Below are 16,057 nucleotides of genomic sequence, written 5' to 3' on the forward strand. Positions count from 1 at the left end.
TACTCAAAAAAAGTCTGTAGCAATATTAATATCAGATAAAAATATACTTTAAGGCTAAAAGAATGATCAGGATTCACCATATAATAATAAATCTTTTTTATTCAAAAGAATCATATAATATTTCCAAATGTGTTTTCTACTAACAACATAGTTCCTATGGTAGTTTGGCTAGCTAGTCACCAAATCTAGGGCTACAGCTGGACTATATTGCCAAATTCCCTTTAGTCAGATAAGGTCATTTGACTAGATTTTACCAAGTAAATGTAACTAAAAGTTATGTGGTTCATTTTCACACCAAGGGGATGGGCCTATGAATATTCAATTATTTACTCAGTAATTGAACATTTATTGAATGCTGATTATGTGTATTAGAGACACTGTGATAATAGGAAAAAAATCCCAACTCTCAAAAGAGTTTCAGGATTCTGGGAAGGCAGGTAGAGACAGTGCAGTAAAAAACACAATAAAAACTAAGAGAAAGAAGTGCTAAATTTACCTGAGGGAATCAGGCATGGCTGTACATGACAGAGGAATTGGCACTTAAGCAAATGCATTAAACGGATAAAATGAAGAGATGGAGAGATTTCAAAGGCATAAGAAACCTTGGCTGGTTTGAAGAATAGCATAATTAAGTATGACTAGAACACATGGTCCATGAGAGGGCAGTGGGAAAGAGTATGGAGAGGAGAGACTGGTTTCAGCAGTATTAAAGAAGCAAATGGGAAAACCACCAGAATCAACAGAGCCAACAGAATGGACAGAGCCCTGGGGAAGCCATTGAAGAAGCCTGGAGAGAAAACTAGCAGACATCACCCTATGCCTTGCCAGTTGAGAAAGAAACTCTAAACATCACTGGCCTTCTTGAACTAAGGTATTCCCTGGATGCCTTAATTTGGATATTTTTTATAGTCTTGCCTTAATTTGGACATTTCCACAGCCTTGAACTGTAAACTGGCAACTTAATAAATTCCCTTTTTAAAATCCATTGCATTTCAGGTATATTGTATTCCAGCAGCTTGCAAATTAGAATAGATTTTGGTCCCAGCAAAGTGGGGTGCTGCTGTAGTTTGCAAATATCAAATATGTTAGAACAGATTTTAATATGGATAAGGGGAAGATTCTAGAAGAATTGTGAGGAGCTTGATAGAGAAGGCCTAGAATGCTTTACAAGAGATCCTTGTTTTTAAGTGGCAAAGAATCTGGCAAAAATTAATGCTGGTTTTAGAGGGAAGGCAGATTTCAAAAGACACAAACTTGGATATTTAGTAGAAGAGATTTCCAAATTAAATTGGAAAGTGCAGCCTGATTTCTCTTTGCACCTTATAGCAAAATGCATCAGGAAAGAGATAAGTTGAGAACTGAACGCTTGGATATAAAGAAACCAGAAATAGATGGTCTGAAAAACTCTGGGCTTCCAGATAGGGGGATCCCAAAGAATAGTGCCCCACATGAGGATTTTACCAAACATGGAATCAGTCAGCAATTTCAGAAAAAACAGGACTGGAGATGGAGTTATCCAGGAAAGATTAGTGGAAAGTCCTTTTGTCTGATGGGCATATTACATAGAACCCAGCATATTACATATAAGACCAGCAAGAGTGTTTGTGTGATCTGTGTAAATGGAGCTGAGGCCAGTCTGGACTAAAAGGTTCAGAAAAGGGACAAAGTGAAGGTAAAATATTTTTAGAGGCAGAACAATGGAAGCTAAGGTCAGAAGTCAAGAAACCCCAGACCAGGAGAGCAGACACACTCAAGTACTGGGAGAGGGTGAGTTTGCCCTGAAGGCAGGGGGTGGGTGGGCCTTCCACCTCACTGCTTGGGAAGAGTTGTACCCCAGGCCTTGGACAGGGTGGAGCACATTTCTTGGGAATTGGGGAGAGCCTGGCTGCCGCCCATTGTCCTTGTGGGGTTAACATGTGCCCTGGAGATGTCAGAGAGCCAGGGTGTGGCCCCAATGCTTGAGAGGGTGGAGTCAAGAAAATGATGATTTCTCCAATGTCTCCCAAGATTTCACTTGGAGAGGCAGGCCTGTGTAGGCCCTTGGAAAAGGTGAGATTGCTGCTTTCTAAAGCCCTGAGGATAAATGACTCTCAGACTGAAATCTAATGGAGTTTGCCCTGCAGGTTTTAGGAGCTGTATAGGTCCAGTGACCCGTGTTCCTTCTGATTCCTCCCTATGGAAATGGTAATATGTATGCTGTGACTGTCCTTCCTTTTTTATATTGGCAACAGTTAATCTGTTCTGAGTTTTATAGGTCCAGAGCCAGATAAGAATTTTGCCTTAGGACAGATCATGCCTATAACTGACTTTAATGAGATTTTATACTGTTTATGACTTCGTATTGCATTTGTATTGTTACTGAAATGGTTTAAGGCTTTCTGATATTGGTATGGCCTGAATGTATTTTGCATTTGGAAAGAACACATCTTTTGGGGCTCCAAAAGGTGGAATGTGCTGGTTTGAAGCTATTATGTGTCCCAGAAAAGCCATGTCCTTTGATCCTCATTCAATATTGCTGGGTGGAATCTTTCTGATTGTTTCTGTGGAGATGTGAACCACCCAATTGTGGATGATAACTTTTGATTAGAGGGTTTCCATGGAGATGTGTCTCCACCCATTGAAGGTGGGTTTGCTTACTGGAGTCCTTTAAGAGGGAACCATTTTGGAAAAAGCTTCAGAACCAACAGAGCCAATAGAACAGAGCCCTGGGGAAGCTAGTGAAGAAGCCTAGAGAGAAAGCTAGCAGATGTCACCATGTGTCTTTCCACTTGAGAGAGAAACCCTGAACATCATCAGTCTTCATGAACCAAAGTATCTTTCCCTGGATGCCTTAATTTGGACATTTTTTATATTCTTGCCTTAATTTGGACATTTTCACAGCCTTAGAAAAACTATAAACTTGCAACTTAATAAATTTCCCTTTCTTAAAAGCCAAAAAAAAAAAGAAGTAAATGGAACTTAGTGAATTACTAAGAAGGAAGAAGATGGTGTGTAAAATAACACAGGTAGATTGTAGTGATATTAGCTGTAGAAGAGGATTGGGAAACTCGCTTATAAAGCAACTGGGTCTGAATGTGAGGAGACTATTTTAACAGTTAGTCATTAATGTATACTTCATAGCTGAAGTGATGGGTTTACAAGAGTTTTCTTAGAGAGGGCTTAAAGTTAAAACAAACAAACAAACAAAAAACAGGCATACCAAGGATGGCCCGGTTTATACCAGATGCTCAGCAACCTGGTGCTAAGTACCAGGAGAATCTAAGGGTCTAAGCCAGAGAGTGACCAAAATCTGAATTTGCAAAATTTCTCCTCTGTAAACTAGTAAGCAGTCCAGGTGGTAAAGCATTTCTAAATCTTTGTTACTAGATTCTCTAGGGGCATGCCAATCTTTTCTCAGAGAAGAAAATCTGCTATGAGTTTTAATTATCTTAATTTAAAAGCCAGTAGCGCAGAATAGTCTGTTGTTTGAAGAATATTGAACTGTGCTTGGGCTCAATTCCTTGTGGAATTCTATAACTCAAACCTGAGAAAGCTCCAGGGCATGTTTCTCTCTGCTTCTCAGTAACTCCCATGGCCTCAGTTCTTTTCTTCAATGTAAAAGTGCCAAAACTATTTTGCCTGGAGGAAGAAAAAGAAAAACTAGCTGATAAGGGGATTTAAACTACAACCCTTCACCCCAGCAAGTCTAAATTAGCACAATAGACATCGCCCGGATCAATATATATTATTGAATTATATATAATGAATTCCAGCCTGAAGGTTTCTTTCTTTAGCAAAAATTTGGGCTTAATGTACTAAAACTGGTATTATTGAAGCTACATGTTAAATAATTTGTGCTTGTGTTTACATTTTCATTCCAAAGACTATTTTTTATTCAGAAGAAGGGAGAATGGGGAATTGCATTCTTTAATATATAATGAACTACTAACATGGAAGATATGAAGATGGGAGAAATCACTTTCAAGAGAGCTCCTTTGGGGATCAAATATCTTGATAAACCACCCAGTTATCTGTTGATGTACAAAGGCAGTCACCAATAAATAGATATGATCTAGATGATTTTTTCATCAATTGTTCAAAACAAGTGTATTTGTAGAATGGTGATGTGCCTGATTAGTTGAAATTCTCTCTTTGGAAGTCTGTGATGGTTAGGTTCCAGAGTCCATTTGGTAAGGTGATGGTGTCCAGCTGCCTGGTCAAGCAAGCACTGGCCTAACTTGCTGCGAGGACATTTCATGGGCATAAATTGTCAGTACATTGATTGCATCTATGGCTGATTACATTTGCGGTGGACTAAGGGGAGTCTTTTCAGCAGTGAGAGACACTTAATCTAATCAGTTGAAGGCTTTTGAGGGGGAGGTGATAGCTTCAGCAGTCAGAAGAGAGAACTTTTGTCTCTACTTCAGCCAACCAGACTCTCCTGGTGAATCCACTGAAGACCTTCCATCAGATTGCCAGCTTGAGGCCTGCCCCATGGAATTTGGACTCATCCATGCCCACAGTTGTGTGAGACATTTTTGTAAAATCTCATATATTTACAGATATCTCCTGTTGGTTCTGTTTCCCTAGAGAACCCTGACTAATACAAGGTCCCACTAGAAAAAAGACAGAAGTACTGTTTTCAGAGGTCCCCTGTGCTGAATATTTTCATTTGCCCTTTCAGATTCATTTCCAATTTCTCTGCCCTGTTCTGTGTCCTGAGAGGTCCACCTCTGTACTGTATCTTCAGAATCCCTTGTCCTCTGGCCTCTGCTTATCTCCCAATGGGATTCAATATCAGGAAACCAGGTGAAAGGGGGAAAAATGTATTCCTTGCTCTTTCTCTCTTGCTCTCCCTTATGCTCTCTCCTCTCTCTCCCTCCCTCTCTCTCTCTCTCTCTCTCTCTCTCTCTCTCTCTCTCTCTTTCTCTCTCTCTCTCTCTCTCTCCCTCACACACACACACACACACACACACCACCACCAACACCAACACCACCAACACCACCAGCAGCCTGAAAGTTTCTGGTGTCTGCCTTCTTTTCCATATGGCCATAGCTCCTGGTGAGAGGCCCTACTCCTTGGGAAAAGGTGGTAATAGGTTCCCAATGTAGGTACTCCCAGAATGACTTCTACCACTTGCTGGTTTCCCCTAACCTTTCTTTTCATAAAAGTTCCCTTTTACCCTGTTGACTATGCCTTTAATTTTCTGCTCATATCTTGACCAGTTAAGCCACTATAAAAATACATTCATGGGCAACACAATGGTGGCTCCGTGGCAGAATTCTTACCAGCCATGCCGGAGACCCAGGTTTGTTTCCCAGTGCCTGCCCATGTTACAAAAAAGAAAAATAAATACATTCATCTAAGAGAGGTAGGAATAAAATGAAACAAAGTTTAGCTAGTTTTCCCCCTTAATCCTTTATTTCCCAATGCATGGGCATGGGTTTTTTTCTTGGTTCGCCAATATAGATCAATAAAGATCACAATATAGATCAATAAAGATCACAAAGATCTGACACCAAGAGAATAAGACATGAATAGGCATGTTTTGGTGAAGTTACCAAGTAAAATGAGTTTGGTGAATGCCCCCAGCATTGAGTGTAGAGCAGCTGGGGACAGCAAGAACAGCAGCAGATGAGAGAAGAGACTTTCCAGAAGAGAATAGGGAAAGTACAGAACCATGCATTTTGAATGCTAACTTTACTGAACCCTTAATGCTTCCTGTTTTAACTCAATATGCAATGACTTCAGGTAAGTAAAATATTATTCTTCTTTAATTCTTCTGAAACGAAAAAGTGCTTAATGCCTGCTTTCTATTTTACTGCATGCATTTCATAATTAAAGATCCAAACAAAAATTCAAACTACCCCTAGTGAGACTTTCCAAGATTAATATAGTGCACACAAAAATAAGCCAGTGTACAAGTTTGTATCAGCTATGATATGCCATATCTAGAAAAACTATTGCCTTTCAATTTGCAACTCATGCCACCTAGTGATGTAATGTGGTCTTACAACTTGACAACACCAACAAGTACAATGATTTCAGCTCTGAAAAATAACTTGAAACTATTCTAAGGAGATTTCTCATATTATGCCATAACACGATAAATGTCTTCCACAGAATGGTACTTGGCACACATCTGATTTTTGAGAATTAAAGCCAATTAAAATAAATATTAAAAAAAAATGTTGTCTTAGAACTCTGCCTCCTTTCTTTCTTAAGATAGGATCAAGAGGCATTTCAGTAAATTGAAATCAAACCTGCTTGGAAATTAGCATTGGGACTGACTTTGATGGTTTTCTATCACAGTTTTCTTATATAGTTAGGAAATTCTACAGATTTTTAGAACAACAAATTGTTTCTGTGTCACTTTGGTTCACGAGATGTTCACAGTCATGTGACAATGACCTGAAGGGAAGATGTAATAACCCTTTTATAAAATTAATCTTGCCTAATTTATATTTCAAAATAACTTTTTACACACTAGGTAAGTTTTTCTGAAGATCAATATACCAGTTAGATATTTTGAAAATTGTTTTGAAATGCTTTCCTATGTATTTTCAGAAAACCAGTTTATTTTGCAATTTTAGCCAAAAAGGGCACCTTTTTTTGCACTGAACTCATTTGTCATTCACAATTTGTTTTCATACAGTGAATTAAAATTGCTAAAAATTCATGGATAAGATTTCTGTGGTTGGATTCCAGGTGAGATGTATTTGAGGCGAGAATGCTGCCTCAGTATTTGATTTTTTCAATATTTGACTTTTTTAATACAGATAGGTGCTACATTTATATCTGTTAGTTTAAATTCTGTCATATTTCACTTCCAGCCTTTTAATATGGCAAATTATGTTTTACGTTCAATTAAATCTTGGTAAGATGGATTATCTGGTAGTAGCTAGAAAATAATTCTGTAATTCAGTTTTATACTATGTATGTATCGTTCCTCATCTGTAAGGTGCCCCCAACACAGCTTCATTTTCCAGAGACCTTTATGCATAATAAAGGTTTTCATCATTAGGTGCAAAAAAAAAAAAATCTACAGATTTCCAGCCAAACCTTATCAATCCCCTCTCATGTCATATCTTGCAAAAATATTTTTAAATCTTATTCTTCAATTTAGAGTGAGAGAGATAGAGGAAAAAGAAAAGAGGGAGAAGAGAAGGGTCCACTTTTACTTTCCCAAGTGCAGCACTCTTCTAAATTCAACAAATATTTACTTTGTACAATATACTCTTCCAGTGTTGAATTAATGGGGGAAAACAGACAAAATCTCTATCTTCACTTAAATTAACATATTTTTGAATAATCATAGAGTTATGGACTAGTATAATTGGGAAAATACCTTGGGGATTATCTAATTCAATCTAATTCAACCTAATTCATTACTTACAAAGACAAAAACAAAATCTAACTGGTGAGAACAGAAGTACACAAAACCTATCTTTATGCACTCACAATACTTTGGGATTACAACAAAGCTACGTTTCAACCAGAACTGATACTTACCAAGAATAAGCCCTGAATGTAGACTCCATGCCAATGTTTCTCTAATTCTCATCCCCTCCCATCGGTATTGGACACCTGCTTGCCACCATTCTGTATTTTTCCTAGTCTGTCCCCAGCACCTGGGTCTTGTACTGAAAACCAACCTGCTTGGTCCTGATGTGCCTTCTGGTCCCTGCCAGGCACCCTCGACTGCAGGACTAGAACTGCTTTACACCTATGGAAAGTGAACTTCCTTCCAAGACTCAAAGAAATCCTGGAAGTCTACTTGAATTTGAGTAAAGCCTACTTTCTCAGCTAATTAACTTATTTTCCAGATATTAGCAGGGATATTTTGTAAACAGTGCATGAGTGTGACATTCCCTTTGGCCACCAAGCCTTGAGGTTTCCTCAACAAAACCAACTATTGCATTTAGAGCAGTAACTACAGCTCCATTAAATTTTCCAGTGGCTTTCCAGTGCATGTAGGATCATTTGTATTAAAACATGCAGATATGCAATTTATCAGCACATAGATGATAGAAGTTAAAACAGTGGATGTGATAATCCAGATAAATGAAGTAACAAATGGGAAGAGAAGATGCTCAGTATTTCTTGGAGGGTCCATACATTTTCCATTCTCAGGTCATGTGGTTCAGAGATAGCAGACACAAATTCCAACTCCAGGAGTTAGTATGTGATCCATGCCTGGTAATTCCAAATCCTCGCTTCTCTTGACCATAAGGATTGATCCAGGGATGAACCTAAAACCAAACTAGACCAATAAGTATCATCCTTAGACATCACTAAAAAGCTATCAGAAAAGAGGCAGTCTCTTTTCTCCAGAATTGTTAGCTATAAGAATAATGTAATCTTAGGACAATCAGTGATTGACTTTGCCATCCCATGGAGACATCTTCTCACAGAATGGAGGAATGCCAAGCAGAGAATGTGGTGGCAACATTCGAGCCCATGATTCAGGACCACCCCTAAATTTTCCTTATTGCTTAAGTTGGTCTAAGTTGGGTTTTTACCAAGAACACCTAAGCAGAGAAACTTGGATAGCACCCGTATTTTTTCATTGTATAAGAAAAACAAGAACTAGTGAAAGAAATTATAGAAACTGTCCAAATATGTGTGAGGAGAAACAAGAAAACTAAAGAGACAGAGTTACAAAAATGAGATGGGGTTGTGAGATATAGTATAGGTCGACAAAATCTTAAGTCAAAGAAAAATCATGTGGTAGGAAGATGAAGACAAAAATTGTTAGATTTGATCATTAGAAGATAATAAGTGACTTGTGAAAGAAAAGAGTTGTGGATATAAGAAAAAACAGTATAGTAATAAACGGAGGTTTGGGGGGGACATCTGTGACTGGACGCACACTGTACACCAGTCTGGAACAGGGAGAAGGGCCAAGATCACACCACAAAACTGTAAATAAAGCTCCGAAAATCTGGAGACTGGTGCCCCTCCCCCACTGGCATGGCAGGCTCAGTGGGAAACACTTCCCCATAAAAAAAGAAGCCGTCTTTGCTGGAAGCAAGGATAGACAACCCAGCACAGCTCCAACTGCAGTTTGAATTAATAAATTTGGGCTGCAGAATACTATTGCAGCACAGATAAGCCTAGAGCAAGCACAGATAAACCCAGAACAAGGAGGAGAATCCCAGCAGGAGATGATGAAGAATAACAACAACAACAACAAAATCCTTTTGAAGTCAGCCCAGCTCCGAATACTGAGAAAAGGGCTGTGCCCCAAGAGACACAGAGCCAGGTACCAACTCTCGCTTTTCACAGGTGAACCCTGGGGGCTGGGGACTGGCTATGAAAAAAGGATTTCTTCCCCTACTCCCCCTTTTTAAAAACTATTCTAAGTAGCTCATTAGAGGAAGCCTCTGGTATTTTCAATTGTCAACCCTGATCCAAGTAAGGGCAGAGTTAAGATGTTACTTTACTGGGTTAACTAGGTCTGAGAAGCAAAGTAACAAGTCAAATGAAGAAGATAATTTCCTAAAGGGCTTATCTTCCCCAGGAAAAGGAGTGGGTAGGACTCAGCTCAAGTGGCAGTCCTCCATCAGAGAATTCAGACCCCAGGGTCTAAGCCTGAACCCCCCACTCTACATCAGCCTCTGTCTCAACCATGTCCCTGGCAGCTACAGGTGAGTTTAGAATTAAAGGCATCACACTGCCTTACACTGGTGGGGAGCTGCAGTCTGACAAGAATCAAATTCTAGGAAGGATAGGAAAAGCAGAGTCTAGAGACTTCACAGGAATCTCTAACAACCTGCTGAGTCTCATCCTCAGAGAAACTTGTTACAGATTACACCCTCCTTCTAAGACCTGGGCCTGTCTTCTCTAGAAAAATCTGACTGGGTTGATGATATCTGGGGAGACCATCCTTTAAAAAAAAAAGGAAAGAAAGAAAGGAAAACTTCTATTTAGTCAGGGCAAGAACCAGAAAAACTAGACCTGAAAATGTCTGAACAGTTAAATAGAAGCTATGCAAAAGATGTAGAATAGGTGAACTGAATGACAAAAAAAGAAACAGAGAAGAAAGAGCAAGCAACAAGAAAACTGTAAGTAAAAGCATGAAAATGACCTCCAGATTAAACTAATCAAGGAAATCAGATGCCAAGACACCAACAAATAATTATGAGTCATACTAGAAAAAATGAAAATTATGGCCCAAAGGAACAAAGACTTAAACAAGACACAGGAGTTCAAACAAACATGCTAAATCATATCAACTAGTTGAGGGAAGATATGGTAAAAGAGATGAAGGACATAAGGAAGACATTGGGCAACCAAAATGAAGAATTCAAAAGCTTGAAAAAACAAATGGCAGATTTTATGGGAATGAAAGACACAACAGAAGAAACGAAAAACACAATGGAGATTTACAGCAGTAGATTTGAAGAAACAGAAGAAAGGATTATTGGACTAATGGACAGGATATATGAAATACTCCACACAAAAGAATAGATAGGGTAAAGAATAGAAAAACATGAGCAGGGTCTTAGGGAATTAAATGACAACATGAAACACACAAATATACATGTCATTGTGTCCCAGAAGGATAAGAGAAGGGAAAGGGGGCAGAAAGAATGATGAAGGAAATAATCACTGAAAATTTCCCATCTCTTACAAAAGTCATAAAATTGCAGATCCAAGAAGTGCAGAGTACCCCAAACAGGAGAGATCTACAAAGATTACCCCAAGACAAAGAGAAAATTCTGAAAGCAAGAGAAAAGCAATTCATCATAAACAAGTAAAGCTCAATAAGACTAGTTGCCAATTTCTCAGCAGAAACCATGGAGGCGAGAAGGCAGAAGTTTGATAAATGCAAGATATTGAAAGAGAAAAACTGCCAACCAAGAATTCTATACCCAGCAAAACAGTCCTTCAAAAACGAAGAAAAGTTAAAAAAAGAAAAAAAAAGGGAAGTTTAAAATATTTTCAGACAAACAGTTGCTGAGAGAGTTTGTGACTAAGAATCTGATTCTACAAGAAATAATAAAGGGAATGCTATAGGTAAATAGGAGAAGACAGGAGAGAGCAGTTTGGAGAAGAGTGTAGAAATGAAGATTATCAGTAAGGGTAAAAAGAGGGGAAAAAATAAAGTGTTCTAGTTTGCTAACTGCTGTAATGCAACACACCAGAGACAGACTGGCTTTTAATAAAAAGGGATTTATTTTGTTAGTTCTTCAGAGGAAAGGCAGCTAACTTTCCACTGAGGTTCTTTCTTACGTGGGAAGGCACAGGATGGTCTCTGCTGGCCTCCTCTCCAGGCCCCTGGGTTCCAACAACTTTCCCCTGGGTGATTTCTTTGTGCATCTCCAAAGGCCTGGGCTGAGCTGCAAGTGCTGAGATGAGGGATGCCCAGCTGCTTGGGCTGTGCTATGTTGTGTTCTCTTATTTAAGCACCAGACAATTAGGTCAAACATCATTCATTGCAGCAGGCATGCCTCCTAGCCAACTGCAGATATAAATCAGCAACAGATGAGGATCACGTACCATTGGCTCATGTCCCAGCAACAAAATTAGGTATGTTCACCTGGCCAAGTTGACAACTGAATCTAAGTACCACACAAAGTATGACATAAAATACAATATATAAAAGTACTACTTTTACAGTAATTTAAATGTTAATGGATTCAATTCCCCAATCAAAAGACATGGGCTGGCAGAATGGATTGAAAAAACAGAACACTTCTATATGTGGTCTATAACAGACTCACTTTAGACTCAAGGACAAAACATATTGAAAATGAAAGACAAGAAAAAGATATCTCATGCAAACAACAGAAAAGAGCAGGGGTAGCTATACTAATATCCAGCAAATCAGATTTAAAATGTAAAACAATTAAAAGAGACAAATCAGACAATATATATTAATAAAAGGAAAAATTCATCAAGAAGCCATAACAATCATAAATATTTATGCATCAAGGCAGAGTGCCCCAAAAGACATGAGGAACCCAATGATAACACCAATACAAACTCTGTGGGGTTATAGCTATTGATATTTACTGTGTTAGAAATTAAATCTGAGAAATTTTTAAAGTTGAACAGATATTATTCATTAAAATAATAACAATAAGCCTAACTCACATTTACACAAATTACAAATTTTTATGAAAAATGACTATTTGTTCAATAAAAAAAGGTAGTGAGAAGAGTGTTATTGTTTTACCTTTTTGCAAATCCCTGTAGTGAATACCCTAGTAAAGTGAGTTGTACCCTTATTTCTGATTCTGCATTCAACCTGTTGCAATGTGTTGTTTTGGTTGAAGAATATGAAGAAAATCTAGCCTCACACAGATTCATGATTGAAAAAGGGAGGAGTATTTTAATAACCATTTCAAACAACTGATTTTCTTTCTTAATGTTGCAACCAAAACTCCATAAGTGATAGTTTCCTAAAGGTTGGCTGCAGTATGAAATCTGAAACCACATAAATGATTCAAGTTCATTGGACTATCTTGAACTTTGAATAGATTTTTCAGCTATACATGATTTTTTTAACCACATACATTGGTCATTTGGAAAGTATTGTTTCACTGACTTATACAGATCTTCCAAATGTTGACAAATTTCATTCCATAAAATCACATTTGTTGGGTGAACAATGTGGCATTGCCAATAGTGGCATAATCCTTGCCTGCCATGCCAGAGACTTGGGTTCAATTCCTGGAGCCTGTCCATGCAAAAAAAAAAAATCACATTTGTTGTTTTTTTTTTTTTTTTTTTACATGGGCAGGCACCGGGAATCAAACCCGGGTCCTCAGGCATGGCAGGCAAGCAAGCACTCTTACCTGCTGAGCCACCGTGGCCCACCCAAATCACATTTGTTAATCTCAGGACTGATCTCATAAAAACTGTCTCTAAGTATTGGGAATTGTCAACTCACAGACAGTTAAAAGCTTTCCAAAATTCTAATTTTTACCTGAGAGCACAAATTTTATCATGGGCAATAGACATTACAGTTGTTTTCCTTGAAGTGACAGGTTCACTGTTTTTGAAACCGCATCTGCCAAATACCTAAATCTGAATGATTGTAATTTGCCTGTCTGTCAAATAAAAATGATATTTCATTAAGAAAATAAAGCAGTGAGGTCAGCTCACTTCAAAACAAGTGTATTTCTTTAAGAAAATCATCATATTTCAGTATATGGCAAAGTGCTTTATTCATATTTCCCATTTTGTCACAAAGAACATGAAAATGGTGTGTACTCAAGGGCTGACATTTAATTAATCATTTTTATCACTTCATCAAGGATATTCCTAAGTGAAACTGGCCTTTTTTTTTTGCATATTGTGATAAAGCATCTCATGACTACTAACACAGTTTGATATCACTACAATGAGTCATGAAAAGGTGCCAACAGTTTTAACCACCATTGAATTGTATCAACAACACAAATGTCAAAACAGTAAAAATAATCTTGGTGTTCTTATGAAAATAGTTTGACCTCACAGATCCCTGAAAAAGTGGTGGGGATTTCCAGGGGGCTGTGGATCACAGTTTGAAAACCACCGCTCTAGTCCTTCTCTATGCTGCAATTGGATTTTCCTTGAACATAAATTTCCCCGTGGTTGATTTTTCTGCATCACCTTTAGACCAGAATGAACTCAAACTTCTTTAGACAGCTTTTAAAGGATATATCATGTCCTGGCACCATTCTATGTTTCCAGTCTTAGTTCCAAAATCCCCCTGTCATCCCCAAACCCTATTCTAAAAGCCTATCTGATCTATTCCTTAGATTTCCACTTTCACACCACTCTAATATTGCACACACTATTTGTTTGTGTGAAACATTCCACCTCTTCCATACCAGCCATAAAGTCACACCCAGCTGAAGCTTACCTTTCTCAATAAGGCCCTCCCTGATTTTTTTCTATACACAGGAATATGTTCATCCTGTACATTCAACATTCATGGTATGAATCATTTCTTTAATATTTCCTACACTGCCTTTGTTACAGATATTCTTTGTATTTTTTTTTACAAATTAGTCAGGCTGACTATGTGTGTTATAACCATGTGTTATAACATTCTGTACATAGCACAATGGGGAATACATGAGTCTCAAAATATTTTTAGAATGAAAAGTTATGACTGCTCTAACTAGTTTACTAAAAATCAACCCCTGACAGTCTTTAAAAAATAACTTGCTTTGGATGATTACATGATATGTGAATATATAATATATATCAATAAAAATAATTAGAAAAAAGATCAAAGGAAAAGGTGGAGTTATAAAAGAGAAGACAGGTTTTAACAAATGAGTATGAATCTTGAATCATTATACTGATACATCTCTTACTTTCCAGTATCCAGCCAGAGTGAAAAAACCTAAACTTGTGGAACTGTAACCCATACCAAACTCAGAAATCTGTTCTATAACTAATCGTAGTGGTATGTTTTGAAATGTATTTTTTTGTGTATATATGTTATTTTTCACAAGAAAAAATATATATACATGTGCAAAAGCAGTAGCACTACATTTCTGTATGGGCCAGGATAAAGAAAAGGACAAGCCAGCCATTCTGATGGAAGTCAAACCTAGTGTGCCAGTTTGAAAGGATGCATGTACCCTAGAAAAGCCATGTTTTAATCCTAATCCTGCTTTGCAAAGACAGCCATTTCTTCTAAACCCATTCAGGGCTGTATTTTGGAAACGTTAATTAGATTATCTCCATGGAGATGAGACTCAATCAAATGTGGGCATTAAACTTTGATTAGATGGAGGCATGACTTCACCAATTCAGGTGGATCTTGATTAGTTTACTGGAATCCTATAAAAGAGGAAACATTTTGAAGAAAGCTGGAGATTTGGAGAGAGCAGAGAAGGACAACAGAACGCTGCAGATCCACAAAGCAGAGAGTTTACCAGCCAGCGACTTTTGCAGATGAAGAAGGAAAACGCCTTCCGGGGAGCTTCATGAAACAAGAGGCCTGGAGAGAAAGCCAGCAGATGTCACCATGCTCGTCATGTGCCCTTCCAGCTGAGAGAGAGAGATGCTGAACGTCATCAGCCTTCTTGAACCAAGTTATCTTTCCCCGGATGCCTTAGGTTGGACAATTCTATAGACTTGTTTTAATTGGGATATTTTCTTGGCCTTAGAACTGTAAACTAGCAACTTACTAAACTCCCTTTTTTAAAAGCCATTCTGTTTCTGGTATATTGCATTCTGGCAGCTAGTAAACTAGAACACCTAGTGAGTTATCTTCAAAGAAAGGGAACAAAGAGTCCTCACCGACATTTCTTAGGAGACAGCATCCCTAAGTGCTGACTCAGAATTCTGAGTGCTCAGAATTTGCTACTAGTAACCCAGGTTTATAACCCACTTAGTAGAGGTAAATAGACAACAAAACAATGTTTAATAAGGACATAAACTTCACTCTTCCCCCAGACCATGACCAACTTTAGTGCAGGGACTGCATCTGACACCTTGAGTGCCTACCGCAGGGTCTGGCATATAGTAGATGCTCGTTTATTGCATATTAAACAAATGCTCTGAGTATTTAACAAATCGTTAATTCATTTCATTTTTAAATAATTTTTTCTAATAAAAAAAGAAATAACACTATCTAATCATTGATGGATACTTTATATGACAAGTCAAATGGAAAGAAAATTAGAACAAAAATTGTATCCAAAATTATTTATATACCTTTAAGGTGGTTGCATTTGAGGTACACATTTCTTAAGAATAGTAAGACTCAACAAAAAATATACACATGCTCATAAAATATTTTGATGGCCATTCCTCTTAATGATAATTCCTTAGTGCAATGAAACAACAACAACAAAGACTCTAATTATTAGTTCTGATTCCGGTTTGTGTCTCTTGACTACAGACTGTTTTACTAACCAGATGTCTAGAGGTTCTGCTGCCTCTGGGCATATTCTGACAGCACTGAGCTCTCACTGAAGGTTTATCATATAGGAAACAAACAAAAGGCTCCTCCAGCCATGTTAGTGCTGAAAATGCTTTGTCTCTCCCTTTCTGGCAACAGGATTGCTCCTTACATTCAGCAAACACTTATCAACAGACCTTGAATTTCACAACACTTTGAGC

General features: G+C 38.0%; 1 long non-coding RNA gene across 1 annotated transcript in view; it reads right to left on the reverse strand.

Annotated features, from left to right (window-relative positions):
- Nucleotides 1-3,473: 3,473 nt before the first annotated feature.
- Nucleotides 3,474-16,057, reverse strand: part of LOC143668053 (uncharacterized) — a 41,131-nt gene continuing 28,547 nt past the window's right edge. The window contains exon 4 of the long non-coding RNA XR_013168265.1: nucleotides 3,474-3,618. This is a non-coding gene — a long non-coding RNA (uncharacterized LOC143668053). The remainder of the gene's footprint in view (nucleotides 3,619-16,057) is intronic.

Source organism: Tamandua tetradactyla, chromosome 24 (assembly GCF_023851605.1).
Source record: "Tamandua tetradactyla isolate mTamTet1 chromosome 24, mTamTet1.pri, whole genome shotgun sequence".
Classification (NCBI taxonomy): Eukaryota; Metazoa; Chordata; class Mammalia; order Pilosa; family Myrmecophagidae; genus Tamandua; species Tamandua tetradactyla.